We start from the raw sequence: 25,353 nt of genomic DNA on the forward strand, positions 1-25,353 counted from the left end.
ATAGTGAAGTCTCTACCAAACTTTATGGAATTTTTGACTCTTCTCCGTATTCAGGGTTAAAACTCTTCTTGGGGTACATTGAGTTATTTTTGTTGATTGGTAGGATGATGTTTGTGTCTAGTTTGGAGATTTTGTTTTGGGATGGTGGTGTTTGGGTACAGTGGTTGTCACTGTGAACATTGTTCTTCCAATGGTAGAAAGGCTTTTATGAAGAGGAAAAAATTGCAATGTTTCTTAAAGATGTTTAGACTCTGGAATCATCTAATCTTCTTTGGAAGTTTGTTCCATAACCAGATTTCCTCAGTTGAGAAAGCTGGGTCCCCAGCTTTCACATGTTGCATCCAGGGCACTGTACACATGTCTCAGTAGCTCCTAGATTGAAATTTGGCCTTTAATGTAGTTAAGGCTTGATCCATTAGGGGTGGGATGAACTATGAAAGGGTGGGAATGAACTAAGAATGAGCAAAATGAGTAGGGTACCAATAACTCTTCTTTTGTAGGTCCCCCCAAAATTGTAAAACTCATTCTTCTGGATCCCCCATGTCTAGTAATGAAATTCAGAAGATAGTGTCAGAACTGTGCTTTGAGATCCTCCAGTGAAAGGCATATAGAAGTATTATGACTTAATTATGGTGTACGCAAAGAACCAAAATACTCGTAGGACTTTGTTTGAGATTTGCCAAGTTAACATCACAATTGCCTTCACAAGAGTGCTATCATCTTGCATTATGTGTCATCAATACAATGCAAACAAAACATCACATGGATACAAAAGTTTGTTCAGTAAACAGATAGATTAACATGAAAACATCCGAACAGTCTTATGAAGTTTTGTGTCATTAGTCCTCTTTAAAAAGTATTACACATGTACATAAAACATATTTGTGCCCTTGCTCAAATCATTTTTAGTACAAACACTGTTCTTTGCAACAGCGTTGCATCTCATGGGACCAATATTGTAATTAATGAGATTTGAAACACATATACTGAGAGAAATTAAGATCCTAATATAAAAAAAATAAAGATCCACTGTTTTTGTTTAAAAGGGGAGGGGGGTTACTTTAAAGCTTCTTAGTCCAAAACTGGAAAGGAATTCACAATGTATTTTTAGAGTGTTATAAAAAATCTCTTACATAATGCTGATTAATTCTTAGGTTTGAAGGAAGAGCACTAGGCTTTGTGTGTCAGAGTGTTGACCAGATGAGCCACTGAGGGGATGGTTTGGGATTTTTTTTAACTTCTAGATACAGAATGCTACAATTATTCAACTATTACAGGATTTAGCTTTGTTTGGGCATCTATGAAGATTTTTCTGTTCCTGGAATCTGCATCTTATTCTTGGAAGTCTTTATCATTTTAAAACATATGTTACATTATATCACCCTGCCTGCGATAGAGGATAGCTGCAAACCATTTCTTCTTTTGCTTTTCTTTTACTGCAGCTAGTTATGTTGTGGAGCAACGTTAAGAATGTCTGCAGTGGCACATTATCAGTTCAGCTCTGTCATAATGGCTGTTACTTCTGTAGAGCCACTAGTGCTCCACTTTCTTTATATGTTTATTATAATGATGTGAATAATCAATTTAAAATTCTTTTCATTTTGTGGATTTTTCAAAATCCTAACTATTGTAAATGGCTGAGTTCAGACAACATTCTCTTCCAAGACATTATATTTCAATAGATCCAATCATTAAATGACATTTCCTTATTTTTAATCCTAGTTATACCTGTATAGTTTTGAAGTGCAGCTGGAATGAATTTTGGATAGCTGTCACATTTTAGAAATAAGCATCATGGGCAAGAATAGACTAGGCTTGGTCCTTTAAAAAAGACATTTTAGGGGTTAGGTTAGCCTTGGGGACCCCAAGAGTTTCTCCTCCTTTTTTAATAGGTTTCATCTCTCCATGAAATTTCTAACTAGGGACCTGATTCTGCAATTGTTAATCACAGGACCACTCACATGAATGAGGATTGCTCCCCTGAATAAGGGAGGGCCTAGCTCATCATTAGAGGCAGTACAAGGAGCAGAAAAGCAAAAGAAAAGCTCTGGTTGTTGCTGTCTTCCAGTGGGAAAGAAATCAAAGGCTGGTGGGAATGGCTCAACTGCAGTGCAAGTGGGAGGAGTAAGAGAAGGCTCAGAGACAAGGCTGGTTTCATTGCCTGCCAGCTTGGTGCCCTGAGCTCATGGCATCAGAATTCCCTTCCCCAGTACAGTCCCCTCTTATCCTCAGCAGAGCTCATGCTGTCACCCCCAATTTCTTTTGTAAGTACTTCTTCAGTCCCCTGGGAGAAGTTCCCATCACTGGAGGTTTATTCCCTACAGGCGGTTAGTGCTGCACAAGGTTGCTTGATTGGCCCCATGCCCTGATGATAGAGGGCCCAGTCTTGTGACGTGCTGAGCATTCCTACTGAAAAGAGTTAAGGGGCATTCAGCATCTTTCAGGATTGGACCCAATGGGCTACACTGTGCTTTTATGACAGTCCACATCCCATCCCAGGATCCTGCAGGGAAGCATGCAAACCACTAAACCCCTTCACCTGCTCTACTCTTCTTGCTGGTCCTAATTTGCAGGCTTTTGTATGAAAGCTGGTTTTAGCCCTGCTTCATCCTTACCCTTTTTGGCTTCTCCAAAGAGCATAGGGACTGCAATTTTGCCTGGCCTTTACATGGACATTCAAGGGGGAGTAAAGGCTCTCTTTGCATACTCCTCTTACAGTGTTCAGCAATGTGAGGGCCATGCAGAATCTCACCCACAGTTAGCATTTCCTAGCGGAGATCAAGACATTAGAAATAACTTTCAAAAAAATCAGACCAAGATTAGTCTATTACTCCCTCTAGCACAGTATGGGCCAGCGTGAATGCTTAACACCTGTGGTCAAATCACTACTCTGGCTTCCTGTTTGCTTCCAGTTGCAAATCAAACTGTTGATGATGATCTTTAAAGCCTTGTGTGACATTCTTTGTCCATAATTTATAGTTCATGACAAAAAGAAACAAACTAAACTGTTCATATGTTTTAACAAGAGGCCTGACTGAAACTAGATTGAGCCAGACAACCTAGTTTGTGAAAGGTGGTATCTGTGCTAGGTTGTTAAGCATTTGAAAGACACCTATTAATTATCATTACTGCCTCAATGGTCCATCTTCTAAAGAATGCAAGACCCTAATGTGTGAGTAGGTAACTGGAGAAAAATGGCTTGGAAATTGGGGATAACTGCCTTAGATCGGGGTTTCCAGGGGAATAAGGGACTTAGTTGGGCCCCAATACTGCAAGGAGTTCCATGTGGTCAGAACCATAAATGGCACTCCTTTCAGGTGCAGGCAGGGGACGGAATCCACCCACACTGCAGCACTGGAGGCTTTGTCTGGTTCAACTAGCACCATGTACAGAAACAAATACTTGTGTCAGAAGAGCCTATATTACCTTATTACTTGCTGTCCCACAAAATTCAGCACTCTTTTATGAAAAAAAGATGATCTCATTATGGAGCAGCTGATAATTTCTGACTTGGTCTGACACAGGCAGACTGCTAACTTCAACAGGTTTAGCTATCACAATAGCCACTTGTGTGTTTTGTCTTTAGAATTAGTCAAAATGTGCCTCCATAAGATTTAATGATGAGGTTACATATGATGGGATGCAGGTTTGGGTGTGTCCGGGAGCAGAATTTGGCCTTTAGCCAGTAATGTATCATTACTAGATCAACAAATCTGTTCAGAAGCCTCAACATTTTAAAATTTATTAATCTCTGTTTTAAAAAAAAGATTCCAATGCAAGCAAAAGCCCTCAAACTTAGGATCTGGAAAAATAAATGGCCACAGCTATCATACTGTGACAGCTTTGGCAAACCTTTACACAGTTTTATAAAACAAATACTGGGTGATGTTCTATTCCCTAGGTAGCTTTTTACCATTAGATGTTCATACTTAATATAAGAGAGGAACAAAATGGTTCTATCTAGCCACATATTTACTTAGCACATATCAGTGAATTAAATATCATCCCAGTGGTATGCCACATCAGCCATGCTATGTCAACATGTTCAAACATACATTAGCTCTATGGGACTTTTCTGTCCTCCTGGATGTGACAAAAGCTATAATAACCTGTGAAAGTCAGATCATTTCTGTCTGCATTATGGGCTTAATCTTCCGAGGAGCTGAGTTCCCTCGACCCCCAATGAACTCGGGGGGATGAGGAAATTCAACACCTCCCAGGACCGAGGCCTACCTTCTGGAAAGTACAGTGTAACCCTGACATCTGAGTATTTGCTTCTCATTGTTTTAAAAACTAATTTGACTTTTTCATGCACAGTTAAAAAGGGAAATATTGACAATTGACTACGATTTCACCCAGTATAATATTTTGAGTTTCAGGGCTCAGGCAAAGGATGGTGATGACTAAAACCACGTGGCTTATACCAAACGGAAGCTGTGCTAGATCTGATTGATGGCTCAATGGTTTACTTTTGACAGTAGTGTTAAAAGTAAAAAGTAAAAGTAAAAACAAAGCAAAAACTTTTTTCAGTCAGGAATTGGCTTATTTATAAAAATACTTTTAAAAACTTGTATTTATGCATATGTTGTCTCCTCTAACTGACTGAAGCATACAATAGATCTTCAGAGCCAACCAGAATGCAACAAACAATAAATAAGCAATAGCACATGAGGCATAGAGGAAGGATTGCGTTAAATCAACTAATTTAAAGCACTGATTTTAATCATGATTTAAATCAGTAAGCAGGGAATTTTGATTAAAATCATCAATTTTAATCTTGTTTTGCATTTGTACTTTTCAGTTATTTTCCTAAGGAAAGGCTGATTCTGATTGGTTGGTAACCATTAAAACATGTTGATTTATAACTAAATATAGCCTTTACACTAAATGTGGTGCTTCTTTTTGTTAACCAGGAGGATACACTATAACAATACACATTTATTTAAGCAATTACATAGCCTAATTTACATTTATTCAGATCCTTAATGTTTACATTTTTATTATGTTTGAAAATGGTGAATGAAGCATATATTTTTACTAGATAATGAGTCACTTTTTACTTGTGATTTGTATCAGGTTCTGTTTGGAAATTCAAATTTAGTTAAAAATGCACATATGCAGCACTTTAAAACTGCTTTTTTATTAGTTAAATAAAATTACTTTACATGTGCTGGACACATAAGGAAAAAAGTTTATCAAAACGTGTTTGCATTTAAAACTAACTGATTTATTAAACAAAGTATTATCTGTAGCTAGTGAATTGAACTGATTAAGGAGAAGAAAGTTCAGCAAACTTTTTATGCAGGCCACCAATCAGCCAATAGTTGCTAACTTTGGGTCACAGAATATCAGGGTTGAAAGGGACCTCAGGAGGTCATCTAGTCCAACCCCCTGCTCAAAGCAAGACCAATCTCCAATTTTTGCCCTGATCCCTAAATGGCCCCCTCAAGGATTGAACTCACAACCCTGGGTTTAGCAGGCCAATGCTCAAACCACTGAGCTATCCCTCCCCCCGATTCTTTATGGTCACCATTGTCCTTCAAGATTTTAGAACTATTAGAGATCATTCTCTCACACCTAGTTTTTATTTGTAGACTAGAAGAAGAAAACAAGCTCTCCTGTATGTTCAGCTCCTTATTGGTTTCTTAACTTTGCATGGTCTAGTCATTGAACTGAACTAGTGGATTAAGCTGAAATGAAGAAAATATTCTCTCTCCATCTGCCACGAGGCTAGTGCTGACAAAAGCTGGTTTAGCAGTTCAACAAACTCTGGTTACAGGTGTTCAGCCAGTGATGTCCACCAGTTCAGTGTTTGACTTTCTTTAAAACTTCAGCAGAAAACATACTGATTAATTTTTGTTTTATTTTAATTTAATTTTAAATCATTTTAACGGATGATAGTAAATTTAGGCCTTAACATAGGTTGTCATAATTTCAAATTTAATTTTAAAAAATAAACCTGTATTTAATTAAAATAAAACAATCCAGTTTTTTAAAAAATCAATTTTTTAAAAATCATCCACTTTTATCCACCCCGCAGGCTTATTATTCATAGAGAATACCACCAGGTCCAACAACCCATCTCAAATCAACCAAAGGAATCAGTTCACAAATACTTTGCAATGCATGAAATCAAGAGACAAAGTAAGATAATAGCCCATGATTCTTCATATAGTTTACATTGACCCGCATTGAACCATGAATACATGGAATCTTTGTTTTTCTCATTTAAAGGTAATCACTCCGCAGCCCTTACCTTGTTGATGTTGGTTTATGGGATCAACTGGGAGACTTATGAACATTATACAGCAAACCTTGGAAAGCCCTGTCCATGCTGCAATTCTGTACAACAAAAACAAGCATGTCAGAGGATCCAGTTACAACATAGTGATCATATGATCCATATAACTCGTTAATGTATGGCCATGGTGCCTAATGGGATCCAGAGGGCACCATGGCACTGAGGAGACCCAAGGCCCCTGGTTCTTTAATATGTTGTAATCAGTGTGGATCCCATCATACGTGTGCATGCACCTTTGGTGCATAAGAGCAGATTTTTCTTGTCCAGAAATGTCCATCACACATGCCCTGGGCCTCCTCATGCTTCCATAAAGGTAATAAAGGGTGGAGCAGCCCCAACCCTATGTCAGTTCCCTTACAATTCAAAGCCTGTGTTGCTGATGACTTCAAAAACACAGATGGAGGGCGGGTTGTGGGGTCCACACTGACTGCAACATCTCAAAGAACCATAGTTATTGTTAGGAGAGTAACCCTTCTTTCTTCTTTGAGTATGTGTAGGTGACTGGCAAGAAGTAGCCTCCTTGAATTGTGACAGTGAAGAGTTTCAGCTGTATCAGTCACTCAGTGATTGAAGTACTGTATTCCCAAACTTGGCATGTGACCTCACTGCCATGTCATGGGCAGGATGTTTAACAAAAGTTAGCAGGTTGCTCCACATAGCTGCCTTGCTGATCAGTGACTGGCACATTTCTGAAGCAAGCAGAAGATGCTGCCTTCACCCTAGTGGTGTATGCCTTGATGTTTGGAGGGAGAGGCTAGCCAGTCAATTGATAGCTAGTGGAAATGCACTGTGTGATTGTGACACTCTGTATCTCAGGAGAACACCCTGCACCCCCAGGTTCATCCTTATAATCTGATTGTGGAGTATCCAATGCAAAGTTTGTCATGTCGGGTGTCTTCGGAAGGCTCATGATGCACTGAGCATTGTTGTTATAGTAATGTTATAGGTTGTAATTTCATGTATATAGTTATGAGGCTGAAAATGTGTCCTCATGGCTTAAAACAAGTGCAGGTAAAACTCTCCGGGAGCAGGGGTCAGTTCACACCTCATCAGGGCATGTATGGGACAAACCCAGCCCAGCCTCATGGGAACAAAGACACTGGCCTAGGCAGCAACAAAGGATCTGTTGGACTCTCGAGTGACTCACCCCCCTTCCCTTGGTCAGTTTGGGACTATGATGAGGTAATGTTCACCTGACTCTGAAGGGGGGGGGGAAGCAAAGTCAAGAGGGAAAAAAGAACATGATAAAAGGAAGAGACATTTGCCATGCTCTCTCTCTCCTCCACCTCCAACTACAGACACCACCACCAAGCAACTGAAGTGCTAATCAAAGGGGAGAGCCTGGCTGAAAGGCAAGCAGCCAGCCTGTGGTGAGAAGCACCAAAGTTTGTAAGGGCACTGAAAGTGTTAAGATCAGCTTAGACTGCGTTTTGCTTTTATTTCATTTGACCAAATCTGATTTGTTGTGCTTTGACTTATAATCACTTAAAATCTATCTTTTGTAGTTAATAAATTTGTTTCTTTATTGTACCTGAAGCAGTGTGTTTGGTTTGAAGCATGTCAGAGACTCCTCTTGGGATAATAAGCCTGGTACATATCAATTTCTTTGTTAAATTGACGAATTCATGTAAGCTTGCAGCATCCAGCGGGCATAACTGGACACTGCAAGATGGAGGTTCCTAGGGTTGTGTCTGGGACCGGAGATATTGGCTGGTGTCATTCAGTTGCACAATCCAAGCAGCAGCTGGCCAAAAGTGCTCACTCATGTAGCTGGGAGCAGCTTACATGTGTGAACTGCCTGGGAGTGGGGGTTCTCACAGCAGAGCATGGTAAGGCTGGCTCCCAGAGTCGAGGATTGGAGTGACCTAGCAGATTACCAGTCCAGATAACACCAGGGGAATGTCACAGTGATCCACTTCAAGATTCTTTGTGATATGATAGCCTGGTCTTTCGATGCACCACATATGGTCACAAAGAGGTGTAGAGAGACTTTAAAAGGCTTGGTCCTCTTGAGGTAATACAGCAAGGCTCTGAAACATTCAAAGTATGGAGCTTCTTTTCTCCTCATGCTGAGTGTGGCTTCCGGAAGAAGAATTAATTGGTTCAGGTAGAATTACAAGCCCATCTTAGGGATGAATTTGGTGTGTGGTTTCATCACCACCTTGTCCCTGTGGAAGGAGGTCCATCTATAAGTGCTTGGAGCCCATTGACTCTCCGTGGAGAAGTAATGGCCACAAGAAAGACAGTCTTGGTGGTAAGGTGGTGTGCAGTCAAAGAGCGGTTTGAAAGGAAGCTCCATAAGTTTTAAAAAGATGATGCTGAGGTCCCACATATGAGTCAGCTCCTAGACTGAAGGTCAAGCATGAAGAAGACCCTTGAGGAATTTCACTACCACAGAGTGCAAGAAGACTGAAGGTGACTGTACTGAAGCATGATATGCCAATATTACAGCAAACTGTATTATAAGGGACTTAAATAGTAACCCCATTTACTTCAGACCAAGATCTTCAGTACTGGGGCCTCCTCCAGGTTAATATTATTGTGTTGCCCAAATGGACAATCTTTTCCATTTGGAGGAGTATGTCTTCCAGTTTTCCTGCTCTGTATAAGAATTTTCTGAACCTGTAGGGAGCAATCTCTGTCAGAGTTTCTCAACCAGCCAACATCCAAGCCCTCAGATTCAAATGACTACAGATTTGGATGCAACATCTGACCATGGTTCTGGGACATTATGTCTGAGCAGGTTCGAAGATGTTTGGCCAGCCATTGGGATACCTGCAGCAGATCTGATGGCCAGAACTGTTCTGGCCAGTATGGGGCTATCATGATGATCAAGGCCTTACCCATCTGATCTTGGATATTATCCTGGGAATTGGAGAGTGGGAGGGGATTGGGAAAGTGTACAGGAGTCCTTGAAACCATGGAAGAAGGGTTGATTGAGCATCTTGCTTGCTTACATAGTGCATCACTGATGTATTGTCTCTCAGGATTTTCACCATGGAATTCAGCACAAAAATCAGCAGAAATGCTATTCTGACTAGCCTGTTGGCTCTCTGTTCTACAACATTCATGTGTAGCTTCAAATTGTCTTGAGACCACATGCCTTGCATCTGAAGGTGCTTCAGGTGGGTGCCCCAGCCTGTCCCTGATATGTCCAAAAGTGTCATTGTCAGGGAGGGGTCTGAAAATGTCACCTCTTTCCTTGCATTCATCAGGTCTACCCACCAAGAAAGCTCCCACAGTACTTGAGGCAGATGTGTGACTCATTTGCTCATATGATATCTGGATGGGGAGTACAGAGACTTCGGCCACTGTTGTAAAGGCCACAGACAAAGTCTGGCAAGCAGCGTCGCATACAAGCAAATTGATATATGCCCTAAGAGCCCCAGACATGTGCACACTGTCATCAGATTCACCTGTAGGTCATGCACCACTGATTGAAGTTATTGGAATCTGTTCTGTGGAAGGTAGGCTCTTGCTGATCTGGAGTTGATCAGCCTCCCTGTGAACTCTATCATCTGTGATAGTGTGAGAGACTATTTCTTGTACTTCACAAGGAGTCCTAATGGGGAGGACAGGGAAGGGTTCAGTTTAAAGCTATCTCTGTCTCCTCCTGTCTGCCTCTGATTTGCCAGTTGTCCAGGTCTGGGTAGACATGGATTCCCTTGTTTCTTGGACATGCTGCCACTAATGCCAGGAACTGCGTTAACACACCTAGCGGCATGAAGAATCCAAAGGGGGCAGTACCCTGTATTGATAATGGCTGTGTCTGACTGTGAATCTCAGGTACTTCTTGTGGGCTGGGGGTGTATGGCTATGTGGAAGTATGTATACATCCTGCAAGTCAAGAGCTGCAAACTCGTCTTGAGCTTTAAGCCTGGAATGATGGAAGCAGTGCTACTACCCCGAACATGAGACACTGAATGTACTTGTTGAGTCTCCTTAGGTCTAGAATAAGATGAAGACTCTCCTTCTTCTTCAGTATGAGAAAATATCACAAATAGAAGCCTCTTCCCCTTTATTTCTGAGGAACCACCCCTATGGTTCCTAGATGAAGCAGTGAGTCCACTCTGGTTTGTAGTAGTCTTTTGTGAGAAGGGTCCCTGAAGAGGGATGAGAAAAGGAATGGGTGGGGTAAATTATGGAATTGGATGGGGTAGCCATATATGATGATCTCCAACATCCTTCTGTGTGATGTCAAGGCAGACCACACCTGGTGGAATCAGGGGAGGAGGCAGCCAATGATTATGCTCTGTAGGCTGGGTCTGGTGCAGCTATCATCCCTCTCATAAAATCTGCTGATGCACTGACGGAATGAAATATGGTGTCAAAAAAGAGGAAGGTTGTTTCTCTTTGTTATATCTCAGTTTCTTTTTGTTATGATATTCCTTGACTGTGGCAGGACGTGTGTGCTGTCTCAGCTAATGCTAAGGCTGAAGACAGTAAGGCTTGCAGTACTAAGGAATGGTGTAAATCCCCAGAGAATACAAGGTTGCTTTCCACCTTCAGCAAATGTAAGGCACTGAGCCATCAAAGGGAAAGTCTTCAGTTGTAGTCTGTAGTTCTCTCAGAATGCCTGGAGCCACTGTGTTCTGTGCATGGTCACTGTGGTGGCCACAGATCTGGCCGTGATGTCTTGGGAGTGTAGCAATACCACATGTGACTTCCTCCCAAATAGTTTGAGGCATTTGGAGTCTTTGTCCTTTGGTGTACTCTTGTTGACTTTTTCACTTTTCTTTTACAACCTAGACAACTAGGGAGCCAGTGTTGTGGTAGGAGTAGAAGTCCTCAAACCCTGAAGGAAGTACCTGGTACCTCTTCTCAACTCATTGGTGGTATAATGGGTGGCATCTGCCACAGAGAAGATGCCAGGTCTAGAAGTCCCTTGCTAATGGGAAGAGCGATTCTGGTAGGACAAGAAGCTGACATGATGTTGAGCAGCTTGTGGGACTTTTCTGAGATGACCAAACTCTCACTCTCTAGAGTATCAGCAATGTGCACAAAGAACTCCTGGAATACTTTCAAGTCATCTAGCATCAGTGATGGTGCTGAGGATACCACTTCATCTGGAGGAGATGAGACAGAATGCTGATGTTTTTGTGCTCCTGGATCCTGTACCTCTTGGTATTCTGGTGTCAGTAGTCTAGCCACAGAAACTACTCGGGAGAGGGACCTCTTCTTCGATGATGGACACTAGCTTCTTGATGCTTGTAAAGGATAGCCCCAGTATTCCCAATAAGGCCATGGTGGCATCCTGCATGCATGTGTGTGACTTTCAGGCTGTTGACCAATGCTAGTCTTGGTGGGCTGGTGGTGATTAGGTCCGTAGAAGTCTGCAGGTCTCTCTACTACACTGCTCACAGACCTCAGAGAGGATGGGTCCCCTGCTAGAAGTCTGCAGGCGAAAAGGTGTGCCCTGGAGATGATGAGGAGTAGACCTCCTTTAGGGGCAGCACTTACGAATAAGACTCTTTTAGTCCCAGTGTCTGTATTGGCGCTAGTGGATACCAGTACCAGGGATAAACTTGGCTCCGCCCAACCCTCCTTGCTAAAGGCCAGGGTTAATGCCTTGGGGGGTCAGTGCCAGCTGAGTCTGCTGCATCACAGTGTTCTGCTTCTCTCCATCCCTCAATGCCATACAGGCCTTATCTCCCAATGTTTTGTGTGCCTGTCCTTGCAGAAGGACACTAAGCTCCTTCTTGAACTCCTGCTTTGGTGCTTGGAAAGGTCCTTTTCAGTGCTCAGCTTCAATGCCTTAGGTGTTGGTGTTCGCTTCGACATCAAAGCTGAAGTCAGCTTTGGTCCCAATTCTAATACTCATGCTGATATCAATGCCAGTGTCGGCAGCAGATCTTTCTTCGGTACCAACTTCTCCATGGTGGTCTTAGAAATCATAACTCTCCTTGATGGAGCACTTGTCCATTAGAAGGATTTCAGAGCTCATTTCCTCAGAGTCCTTCATGGATTGTTCAGAACCTGGAGCTTCAGCCTCATATCTTGAGACTTGTGAGACCTCACAGAGAATGGTAAGCATACCGAGCATCTGTTTGAAACATGGGATTCCCCTAGACAGAAGAGGCATCTACTGTGCCCATCTCGTAACGTACCAAGCTTGAAGCCTGCAGGTTTTGAATCTGCCAATACAGAAACCCTGTATGGGGGGGGAGAGGTGTCAGACCAGAAAATTTTGATCAATCATTTGATCAGTTCCTGGTGGTCAAAACAAAAGATCAAAAGAGGTTCTGAATATTCACAGAAGATTTTAGAAGATTTCAAAGGAGTTTAGGCTAGCTAAAAACTAGCAGGTCAGACACCAGCCAGGTTCTGTCTCTCTGTCTCAGATGGTAAGAAGGAACTGAGGGAGAATCATGACAGCTTTATGCCCTTTCAACATGGGAGGATGACTAGGCACAGGGCACATGGACGACTCTGATGGACTCTGCTAGTGAAGGAAAATCCAGTCTTGCAAGCCCGAGGTGGAGTGGGATACATCACTGACACATACTCCAATGCAGTAGTAATGTTAATACAGAACTATGGTCTTTGGAATTTATGTTTTGGTTTGTTTTTGCAGCAGTATATTTGTTTTGTAAGACAGAGCCTCTTGTAGGAACCAGACTACTGATTGTATTTTTTGACATTTCTATTTATAAAAATCTAACCAGGTTCATTTTCAGTAATTTTTTTGTCCATCTGATAAGGAAAAAATAAAAAACGGAGATTAATACCAGCCTACATATTATGTGTTCAAAACCTTAGTGAATTCTTCAAGGTCTGCTCTGGGTCAGATTTAATGAAATAGCAGTAAAAATTCCTTTTTTACCTTGTCTCCATGTGTTCTGAGGAGGGTTGTAATGTTTGAATTACTAAGTAATCACAAAGAACTCCTCTTTTCATGAGCTTGCATCCGGGAAATGGAGCATTTAATATTGGCGTAAACAACAAACTCCATCTCCTTTTTCTCATTTACCACTTTTCTCTGGCATTTTCTTCTGTAGGACTCCAATCCTTCAACTGCTTTCACCCAGGGCGAGGGCAGATGACAATGCAAGACTGGGGCCTAATTTTTAAAAATCTTGTTTATTGATTTTTGTGAAAATAAGATTATTACTGCATGTACCTTCAAAACAGAAAAAAATAGTTCATTAGTGTATTTGCAGTTAGTTTTTAAACAACAAAACATGCATTTAATGCATCTGCAAGCTTGCCTTATAAAATGTTTTCTCATTACCATGGCAGGGTAAGGTATGGAAACGATCACTTCTAGTTCCTAAAAGAGGAAAATATATCAAGAGCATTTATTAAAAATAATTAGATACAAATTATAGTAATCTAGTAGAAATAAACTGTAGCCTCAAAGATAAAATTAGCCTAGTATCAATAATATACAGCACCTCCAAACTCATTCTGTATATACAGAAAAAATGTATCTAATGATTCCATTGACTTCTATCATTTAATGTGGTACCCATAAAGATTACTCAGAAATAGTCTCTCCATTTGTATTCACCTTTACTTCTGTTACAAGTTTCACTCTCAAACAATACCAGCAGAAATTAAAGTTAATCACCACTCAAAGTTTAATACATCACAATTTTATAGATTAAAGGATCTCTATTCATATTCATTCTCATATAACCCATCTGCTGAAAATCCAGTATGATGAGAATGAGGGGACAGTCCTGAAACAAGGTGCTGGGGCACAACCTGCTCCCAAATGAACAAAGGGTTAATTGTTGCTAAACTCTGCCCCCTCCCTTTTTGCACAGATGCTAGGGAAGGACTATAAACTGTGTGCTTAGAGACTGCCTATGAGAAGATCATGGGACTGAGCTGAACCCAAGGCTAGGGGAGTTTTCTGTTTCTCCATTTCTGCTTATGTTAACTTGTTTTCATTTCTGGGTATAAATTTTATCTTTCAATAAAACCTCTGCTGACTTTCTGTAGGGTATTTTCTGATAAGTCAGTCTACCAGCTTACAGTTGCTATGTGTGAGTCTGGTAGTATCGTTTAGAGACCTGAATTGAATTACCTACCCTGTCCTCTTGCTTTCGAAGCAGAAGAGACCTGGAATACTCTCTGTGAAGTGTTCTCAGGCCCTGGAAGAGATGTAGCACCTCGCTTCACCCCAAAGTGATCCTTTTGGCCAATTAAGGACAGGTATTGATGGACTCTGAAGAGAGTCAAGTCCTGGCCTTGACGGCTGGGAAAATGATAACTGAAATGGAACCTTGCGCATGAGAGATTAACTCAAGGAAATAACTGGCTCCCAACTATTAGAAACACAGTGATTCCTGCAAATTGTTCCTGCTCATCTGAGGTTTTCACATATATACTGTCAACCTATCTGTCTTATGATTTTATACTGCCACCCATCACCATGCTATCAGAGGCCCAGATCCTGAAAGGTATTTAGGCTCCTAACTTCAATTGAAATCAATGGGACTTAGGACCTAAATACCTTTGAGGATCTGGGCCTGAGTGTCTAGTATATCTTAGTAGGAAACCTACAATTTCAGTATATTTAAAAACATATCACTTTTGTAGCTTTTGGTTTCTAAGACTGTGGCCTAATGTCATGATGGTCACTTGACAATACATTTTAGCTTTTATTGATCCTAAATGGGGCAGGAAGGACAGAGATCCTTCAGTCTTTTCTGTTTTCTTTTCTCCTTTACTTCCCTCTGCACTCACATTCAGAATAACCATCCCTCCAACTGAGGAAAGCTGGACATGACGCTCTCAGAAACTTTTCAAGAGTGTTCTGTACATCAGGCAGACTCATACACAACAGGCTGGAATAGTTCAGGTTCTATACTTTAGTAAGATAGCAGCAGGAGCCTTTTGTGTCCCATTGTTGCTAATGTGCAGCAAGATCAGTGTGAGTGGCTACTCCGTAGAGGATCCTTCTTTGACTGGGAAGGCATCAGATCTATGTGGCAGCCCCCTACATTATGGATGGACACAGCAACTGACCCCCTACTACAAGAAGTACCTGAGTGGAGGTGTGGATAAGCTTTTTTTCCTTTGAGTGGGGGGAGGGATGAGAGTTAATTTCATAAGCCAGCCCCAGAGGTTTTGGTTCAGAAACAGACAAAGTATAAAGAATCCCAGAAATACAGATGGAGTTTGGTCTAGCACTCCGGGTGCACCCATAAGTGTTATGGACTTCAATATAATTTTTAATATACTAACAATGAAATATCAGGCCCTCATTATCCTTCCTTGTCCAGCTGTAAGGCATTTATTGATGAGATTTAGAACTCCAGAGGTGATTCCTTTGAACCCTAAAGTTTAAATGCCAAAAGTTTCTTATTAGCCAGTTTTCCTGTACAAAACTTATGTAAATAATCCTGAGGTTGGCAGGCATGTGCTGTTCTGAATCACTTCTGAAATAGGCCATTTTAATTTTCCTGTGCAGAAATGCATAGCTTGTTCTTCTAAGACCATATTTTGCCCCAGTTCTGAACTATTTCCACTGTGCCTCAAGTGGAGCCTCAAGAAGCCTGACAGTTGGACACTTATTGATGGGTCTAATACCTGAGATTACTTTATACATTCCTGACCAGACTTCTGGGCAAGTCTCAGATGTTAACCATTTTCTGTTCAATATACTGAAATCTTTTATAAGCCTGCAGCATAGCTATCTCAGACTGGCAATTGTGATATAAGAATGTGGAGGTGTGGGGTTTTTGTTTAAAACAAATTTATTTTGGCCCCCTGCTGTAAAATCCTAGTAAAAATACATGTATGTCCTGAATATTAATTAATGGACTCAGGGAGCCGTTTCTCAATTACATATACCAGCTCTGTCTCTGTTTTCTCTTAGAAAGACACAATTCTCCTAAGAGATAAAGACTGATTTCTCTTTGCTTTAATTGGAAGCAGGACTAGTACTTGGTCTGATGCTCCAAATATTCAAATTTCCATCATGAGTGGGTGGGTTACTCTTTAGAATTGTTCAGGATTTGATTCTGGTGTTTCAATATTTTAGCCAATTACAACACAGATATTCCTTTCAAAAAACGGTTTAATATTGAAGGTAACATTACATTTAATCACCATGCTAGATCATTCAAGGAAAGAAATACACAATCATAAAAATAATCCATTTTAGGAGATGTCTCCCTCCCCTCCCCCCACCATGATCCTTTACAGTATTTTTAAGAAATAAATTTTTTCATTGAGATTTTTACCCTCTTTCCCTGTATTTTCTGGATCTCCTTTCTCTGCTGTAGGTGCTTGTAATGTCAGGGGAAACAATGAATTTTGAATTGAGACTTGGGAGATCTGATCACATAGTCTATTCTTGGGGGCAAACCTCCCACTGAAACCAAGAAAGATCAAAGTGCAGAACGAGGGCTTGCTGGTGAGTGGTAAGGAAATAACAGACTTCAAGATTTTAGAAAGTCATGAGAGAAACACTGCGAGGAAAACCTCACTAAGTTTTCCTTTATTTTGGCCCTTTCAGTGAATTTTGTCCTGGGTGATATAACCCAGTAATCTCCATCCCACTCATCTAAGTAGTACATGGACTGTTGGAAGCCAAAACATCAAAAGGGCACTTTTAAACTAGTTCAAAGCTCAAAGTTTACGTCTCTTAAAAATAAATAATTATATAAAAGCTAGCATCCAATAGAGGTCTTGCCACTGAATTCAGTGGTAGCAGGATCTGACCTCCTATTATGATAAAAATCTTGTCACTTATTTCCCATACCCTCAAATGTCAATGAAAACAGTCTTTTGAAAAAATATGGACTTTTCTCTGCAGTAGGTGTGAACCTAACTCAACCATATTTTGTTAGTTCACAAGAAACAAAAGGGGAAACTGACCAGTTTAGTGACACTGTCCAAGCTATGTGAAATAAAAAAAAATGTTTTTTTTAAAACAAGAGCTTAAAAATGAAAAGTACATTAGATTTTTTAAATGTGTTCTGCATTGATAATTTAAGTGTATATTTAAAGGCCAAACGTGAAGAAACAAGAGCTAAAAAAGAATACAATAAAACAATAAGCACAAAAATAGGCAATGCATTTCATAAAATACACTTGGTCTAAAGCCACAGAAGCAATTCAAATATTTCTTGATAAGGCAGCTTCATATCCTAAAACTTGTGGGGAAAAAAGTATAATATTCAAAGAAGGCCAGATCCTTTCCAGTCTTTTCATCTTTTTAGAACTTTCTGCTGGGTCTTTCCATGAAAACATCATTACCCCTACCTTTCAATTTAAATCTGAACTCAAATAAGCACACTTCAAGTACAAGTTTTGCATTCAGCCACACTCGATAAGCATTTGTTTACAATAGGACTTTTCAAATCTATTCATCGATTTTGATAGGGGTCTTTAGACAGTGTTTTTAAATAATTTTTAATTTGGAAAACTTGCAGATCACTAAAAGAAAAGGAGTACTTGTGGCACCTTAGAGACTAACCAATTTATTTGAGCATGAGCTTTCGTGAGCCACAGCTCACTTCATCAGATGTTTACCGTGGAAACTGCAGCAGACTTTATATACACACAGAAATCATGAAACAATACCTCCTCCCACCCCACTGTCCTGCTGGTAATAGCTTATCTAAAGTGATCAACAGGTGGGCCATTTCCAGCACAAATCCAGGTTTTCTCACCCTCCACCCCCCCACACAAATTCACTCTCCTGCTGGTGCTAGCCCATCCAAAGTGACAACTCTTTACATAATCAAGTCGGGCTATTTCCTGCATAGATCAAGGTTTTCTCACATCCCCCCCACCCCCATACACACACAAACTCACTCTCCTGCTGGTAATAGCTCATCTAAACTGACCACTCTCCAGGTTTAAATCCAAGTTAAACCAGAACATCTGGGGGGGGGGGGGGGGGTAGGAAAAAACAAGAGGAAACAGGCTACCTTGCATAATGACTTAGCCACTCCCAGTCTCTATTTAAGCCTAAATTAATAGTATCCAATTTGCAAATGAATTCCAATTCAGCAGTTTCTCGCTGGAGTCTGGATTTGAAGTTTTTTTGTTTTAAGATAGCGACTTTCATGTCTGTGATTGCGTGACCAGAGAGATTGAAGTGTTCTCCGACTGGTTTATGAATGTTATAATTCTTGACATCTGATTTGTGTCCATTTATTCTTTTACGTAGAGACTGTCCAGTTTGACCAATGTACATGGCAGAGGGGCATTGCTGGCACATGATGGCATATATCACATTGGTGGATGTGCAGGTGAACGAGCCTCTGATAGTGTGGCTGATGTTATTAGGGGGTGGAGGGTGAGAAAACCTGGATTTGTGCTGGAAATGGCCCACCTGTTGATCACTTTAGATAAGCTATTACCAGCAGGACAGTGGGGTGGGAGGAGGTATTGTTTCATGATTTCTGTGTGTATATAAAGTCTGCTGCAGTTTCCACGGTAAACATCTGATGAAGTGAGCTGTGGCTCACGAAAGCTCATGCTCAAATAAATTGGTTAGTCTCTAAGGTGCCACAAGTACTCCTTTTCTTTTTGCGAATACAGACTAACACGGCTGTTCCTCTGAAACGTGCAGATCACTGTTCAGGATCATGATCATGTATTTCCATGGACTAAGCTGATACATCCAATATAGGTTGTTGTTTTGAGTATTGAGGTGCTGTATTTGGTGTGTGAGAATTCAATGTTGTGTTCACCTCATAACAAAAGAAGCTCTAGCATTCTAGTGGGCAGTGCAGTATTTCTGCACTTGCCTGTAGGCCTAACTGCTAATTTTGAAGTCCAGTCACTCTGTGCTCAAACAACATTGTTTACTACAAAATGTTCTGCAAAAACTATGGCTAAAATTGCTCAGTGGTCAGTCATGTTTCTTGAAATTAATTTTCAGACTGAGTAGCTGAATATCTCTCCCATCTGCCACAAGTTGCCCACAACCTTTTGATAAACAATCAATAAATTTTAAAATATGCACTTCTTTAGATGCATTTTTATTTTGAATAACTTGAACTGATGTTCTCACCCTTTGTCATCATAGAAATGGCTATAAAATGTCTTACAACTTTCTCATAGGAGAGCTGCCTATGCAACTGGAAATGGATAATGGCATACAATGGACCTCCAAGGTAATGAAAAACTACTTAACCGCAAATAAGAAAACCTCTCTACCCTACCCAGAATTCAATGGGTATCTGTGAAGCAGTATGTGTGAAAAGACTGACCAAAGGGCTTAAAATTAGCAAGCAAGTTAGTGAATAGCTTGCAAATGTACCATTTTCCAGATGTAAGTATGCTTTGTGCCTTACGAATACACTTTGAAATACACTTTTCCCTGCACTAAGGAATCAAGCCTTGTGAGAGAAAATAAGCAGGGGTTGAAGGGTGTAGAATTCATCCCAAAATCCTAACACAGGCTCTAGGGCTACAGCAGAACCTCAATGCAGTTGCTATATCAGCTAGGGGAGAGACCCCCCCAATGAAACTGCTCCAGAAGTGTTACAGAGCTTACCTGGTGCAGAAAATCTTGTGTGGGTCCGTCACTCTTGCTGAGAAAGTGTTTAACTGAGGAGCTGGGGATAGGAAGGTTTTCACCCATACAGCCAAACCCTGGTCTCATGGAAATCAATGGCAAAGTTCCCACACTCTCTTCCAGAACTAGGATTTTCCCAATATTCAGTGAATATCTATTGCACATTGTCATCAACCATAATAGTTTATTTTTTTCAAATCAGCTGATTGAATTCAGTGCAGAAGCTCACCATGCTTCCCTTAAGGTGACTTTTGTTTCATCCTTTAATATCTAATAGATTCACTCTCTTTACCTCTCTTTCAGGTTCACATTTGACTTCTGTTCCACTTTCCTATTACTGGTAATTTCAGAGAGCCACACAGAAAACTCCAGTGTATCTGGGGTGTTAAGACCAAGTTCCCCTCAAATCTTAAACATTAATAATTGTTGTTGTTGTTGTTTTACGTATTAGTTCCCTCACTATATCTTGGGCAATAAAGACATGGAAAGCCAATAAAGACAATCCTATCAACATTCAAAGAAGGTCCAATACAACAAGTGGGGGGAAATAAATGAGAGGGAAGGGTAATAAATTGAGGACCAATACTGGTCTCTTTTAAAAAGACCTTTGAAAAGAAATATTGTAGGTATTGTTTCAAAATGGAGAGGGACGGGCTGACGGATTTCAGGGCCAACAACTTCCATGTTCTAGAGTTTATCACGTAAGGTGTGATGAGGAGACCTCTAAATTACAAGTGGTGTATGAGGGCAGATTTCTGTCTGATCAAGGCTGAAGGAGATCTGAGATGAAGCCAGGGAATCTTATTACCTCTATACCTAGCCATATTTTGCCTATTAATTTTTTTATTTTTCTAAGTAAAAGAAGAATTTGATCTGAATCTTTCCCTAAAACTTGTATCAAACTTCTCTGGAGGTCTGAAATAGCTCCATTAACTTTTTAAAATAAGATTTTTATGGTCCTCTGCATTTCCTGAGTTCTGCTAGGCCCAATGCAGAAGTACTGAAATACTGTGCCAAAACCTTTTCTTCCAGTATTTTCATCCCATTAGAAACCAGGAAGTGATGTGAATACTGCAAGCAAGTCTATTCTCCCAAGACTTTCAGTCCAATCTATTGAGTAAAGGGGTTTGGATAAGTTTGATTAAGCTTATAAATGGTTGACTCAGTCCTTCATTCCTCAGAGGCAGATAAATTGAATCATGGGTTCCATAAAGAATAAACCTTGCCAGACAAACTTGATTGCTTTTTTGATAGAATTACAAAATTAGCAGATGATGGGAAAGCAGCAGACATAATATATTTGGATTTCAGTAAAGCACTTGATACTGTGTCTCATACAACCTTACTTTTGACAAATTAATTCAAATTGGCTGGGAGTAGAGCACTGGAATGAAAACAAGCTCAAAAGATTATAAACAAAGGATAAGGACAAATGGCAACATATAGATATCTGCACATACCTTGCCACTGCTTCCTTCCCTCAGTGTGATGGAGATGTCCAGCATTGCCTTGTCCTGGAAGAAGAGGAGACAGGCTGCCAGAGGCCTACTTCTGATGGATCTGGCTGTCTCAGGTGGTCTTGAGGACCTGCTGCAATACTAGTGGGCAGACATGAAGGACTGGTAACGACTCTCGCATGCTGATGTGCTTTGGGCCACAGATACCGACTAGACAGAGGTGAGAATGGCTCCTTTGCAATCTGAGCTGAGGGCCTGGAGAGATGGTATGCTCTTCAAGGCTTCAGCTTTCTTAGTGCTGTATCCACATGCAACACTCCTTAGAGTGACAGCACAGCACTGCACTTTATAGGACTTTCCAGCAGGCTGACACTCAAAAAAGAAGGTAGCTGCTTGCTTGTTCAAAGACTCTTAGGTGGTTCAGGGAGTACATATTTGTCCAGCTGGGAGGAGGAGCAGAACCCCTTTAAAGATGTCTACCTGGAAAACGGAAAAGATACAGGCATCTTTAAAGCACATAGGCCATTTTGAGGACCCACTGGAATTTGGTATCCCAGACATCCTGGACTAATTTGCTGCAGCACTTTAGGGAAGAGAGGGATAACACTCCTAATCCAAAATGTTCTGGTGTGAACTCGCATTATTGCATTTAGTTCTGAGTGCCACATAATCACAAAAATATTGACAATCTGGAGTAGATTTAGAGAAGAGCAACCAAAATAACCAGGTGCTGATGTGATGGCATTAGCCATGGGAAAATATTTAAAAGAGCTAAATATGAAAAGTTTGGCTAAGAGTCAACTTTGGGGAGTTGACAAGATAGCAGTCTACAAATATAGGAAGGGTATAAACAGAAAGGGACCAATCTTGCCATCCAAACTCAGGCAGATTCACATTGACTCCAGTAGTTTTGTTTGAGTAAATAGGGGCAGGATTGGGCCCCAAGGAGCAGAGCGAATTATTTAATTTGAAGCAAGGTGGTATAACTAGGGGGGAAAAGATTAAAGGCAAATTTAGGCTGAAACATAGAAAAAAATTCATGACAGTGAAATCTACAGGACTACTAGGCTGTAGAATAGTCTTTCAAAGGAAATGGCGAAGTCTCATCTATTGGGACATTTAGATCTAGTCTGGATAAAACAGGCTTTTTCAACAGGGATTGCCCTGGCCTTCACTGAATTCTTGAAAGTCACACTATGCACAGAGGGATCAGTGAAGTTTAGGGCCTTGCCTACTCCTCAGGGAAGGCAAATCCCTCATCCCCCCAGTGGAAACATCTTTATTCTGGCCACCTATGTTTTTCCAGAGGAAAGGGGAAACTAGACCTCTGTTTCAGTTCTCTTCTTCCTTTAAGTCTGCCTCTCCCTGCATTTCCATTTTCCTCTCTTTCTCTGTGCCTTTCGTTTCATTGAAAAGGGCCAGATCAGCAGCTGCAGAAGAATTTGATTAGTGCCTTCCTCCTGTACAGAAAGAAGCCTTTTCTCAGTAGCACTGATCCTAGTCAGTTTTACTTTTGAGGCAATACCATTGATAAAATCCTTCTGGACAAGAGCATCCTACAGACCTCAGCTACTGTAAAAGAGGTTGCATCTATCACCTAATCAGAATGGGTTTGGGGCAGGCAGTTCTACTAATTTGTTTATTTCAGTTCAGCTGTTAATCTTTTTAAATACCAAAAGCCTGAATCTGAAAATCCACTGTTTTGCTGAGACCTTTCAAGTCAAAGGTCAAAGGCTATTTTTTATTGATTGTTATAAACCTCCTTATAGAAGTAAAGCTTTAAGTTTTAATATTTAAATACAGTGTTCAAAGTTCCTTTTTGGATTGTGAACCTATTTTAAAGCAGGATGGAAACAGGTCTTCAATCAGCTTCTTGTATACTTCACCTATACTGCCAGAGGCCAAAATAATACCACTTTTTTGGATTAGACAGCCTACAGTGGGGTCACAAACGCTAACTGTACTTAAAAACCTTGGGCCTGACTCTTCAGTCTTTATTCAGACTCAGAGTTCACTGAAAGCAAATAAGATTAGCCATAATAAACAAGCTTAGCATTTGTTTGCAATCTTAGCAATTATAAACAGTTAAATGTATTGGAAAATAAAGGGCCTGAACCTGCTGTTCTTCTTCAGACTAGTGCAAACAAATGCTTATATGTGGCTGAATGCAAGACTTGTGCCTGAAGTGTGCTCATTTGAGTTTAATTTAAAGAAGAACAGCAGGTTCAGGTCTTTATTTTCCAATATATTTAACTGTTTATTATTGCTAAGATTGGCTTCTTACATTTTGTCCATTTCAACAAGTAAAATGGATGCAGCTTTCTCTTAACTTTTACAGTGATACTAATAATACGTAGTACTTTGTGAGACCATGTGGCGCTAACTATTCCACCACCCTTTCCCCCAATCCAGGAAAGACTGACTACATTCTCAGCAACTTTTAATCAAATCTAGACAAATGTTGAGAATTTTTCTGATTAAGCTAGAGTGCTTTTTTTTGTTTGTTTCTTTTTTTAACCAAACCTTATCTAGGACTAGAGGTTTTGGGGAAGTAGGAATTAACTTGGGCTAGCAATAGGGAATGGGTGTCAGGGACAGATGACTAGCGAGAATAATAAGTAGGTCAGAGATAGTTTCTTTCCACTTCTGTTTCTGAGGGGTGGCAGGAGGGCAGTATGGGTCAGCCTGGTGTTCCTGGCTTGCTCGGGTAGCTGGGCAATGGAGAAGAGGGAGGATGATTTGGGGAATTTTTTTTAAGTAATTCCGGTGATATAGACAGTAAATGTAATTTATAGATGTCTGATCTATTATGCTTACATGATGTATGTCTATTATTGTCTTCTCTATTTAGATTGCAAATTCTTTAGGGCTGGGACTGTCTCCCTCTCTGTGTCTGTACAGAGCCTAGCGCAATGGAACCCCCTAGGAGCTATCATAATACAAATAATAATAATTATATAGCATTTTTAATCTTCAGAGGACCATATAAACACTAATTAACCTCTTTATCCATGTATTCTTTACTATAAGTATGACATATAAAATGCACCAAGCAGGAACAGAAACAGCTAAGAGCCTGCACAAGGCCATAGAGTGAGTCCGTAACAGAGCCAGAATTAGAAAACTGGAATCCTTAGTTCCCACTTCTGTATTCAGAAGCAAATCTGAATACAGCAAATCTGTATTCTAACGCAAATCTTTCTCTGTGGCCCCAATGAAATGATAAAAATGTATATCCTGAAATAGTTCTTCCAAATAGTTTCTTGTAACTAAGTTGTATTGGTAGATGCTAATCAATGTAGATGGAGTGTTTTTTTTTAAAAAAGCTCATTGAAAACTAGAGCTGAACAAATAATTTTCAACCAGCAATTTAGTCATCCGATTTCACTTTTTTGTCCGTTTGTGGATTGCTTATAAACAGATTGTAAAATTCTCAAATGTATTCATTATTCAGAATTATTTACAAATTTCTTCAGCCGATAATTCTTGATCTGCAGATTATTAATGAATCTTTAAATTGTAAATATTCAAAACTTGAGCTCTGTTGATCAGTTATACCGTATAAGTAACATGATATGTTTCTGTTCCTTGACTGAATGACTTCAAGATACAAACAAGTAATGTCAACTGTGAATATTATAATAAAACATATAATTCAAAATTTTCACCATGATAGTACATTAGTTAAGTCACATGGTGTAATTTTTTTTCTCTCATTGGATGACTTATGTAACTAACTAATACTATAAATTTTATAATTGAATGAACAATTCAAATTTATTTTTGATCAATACTCCAGCAATCAAACTTAGGATTCACTTTTCACGGGTATTTCAAACCAGTGAAACTCAAATACTCTATTTTCACAGAACGCAAACACAAAATGGTCACGAACACCAATGTATTGAAATTTGCTTTCTAAGTCAAGAAATTTTTTTACATTAATTGTTGATCTCCATTGAAAATTATTCTCAACCATTTAACAAAGTTGAATACGATCCACACAGGCCAATACAACTACATTACCTGAAACAACTCTCAAGAAGCAATTCAGGATCGGAGACATTTTTATGGGGCTTATAACCAGGTAGGCTGTGGTATATTTC

General features: G+C 40.2%; 2 long non-coding RNA genes across 2 annotated transcripts in view; one reads left to right on the forward strand and one right to left on the reverse strand.

The window, feature by feature from the left end:
* LOC125637281 (uncharacterized) overlaps positions 1-25,353 on the forward strand; it is a 34,073-nt gene that overhangs the window by 4,286 nt on the left and 4,434 nt on the right. The window contains exons 2-3 of the long non-coding RNA XR_007356886.2: positions 19,334-19,386; positions 21,275-21,467. This is a non-coding gene — a long non-coding RNA (uncharacterized LOC125637281). The remainder of the gene's footprint in view (positions 1-19,333; positions 19,387-21,274; positions 21,468-25,353) is intronic.
* LOC142072137 (uncharacterized) overlaps positions 13,509-25,353 on the reverse strand; it is a 75,075-nt gene continuing 63,230 nt past the window's right edge. The window contains exons 2-3 of the long non-coding RNA XR_012668460.1: positions 21,251-21,727; positions 13,509-13,571 (exon numbers count right to left, since the gene is read on the reverse strand). This is a non-coding gene — a long non-coding RNA (uncharacterized LOC142072137). The remainder of the gene's footprint in view (positions 13,572-21,250; positions 21,728-25,353) is intronic.

Source organism: Caretta caretta, chromosome 5 (assembly GCF_965140235.1).
Source record: "Caretta caretta isolate rCarCar2 chromosome 5, rCarCar1.hap1, whole genome shotgun sequence".
Lineage (NCBI taxonomy): Eukaryota > Metazoa > Chordata > Testudines > Cheloniidae > Caretta > Caretta caretta.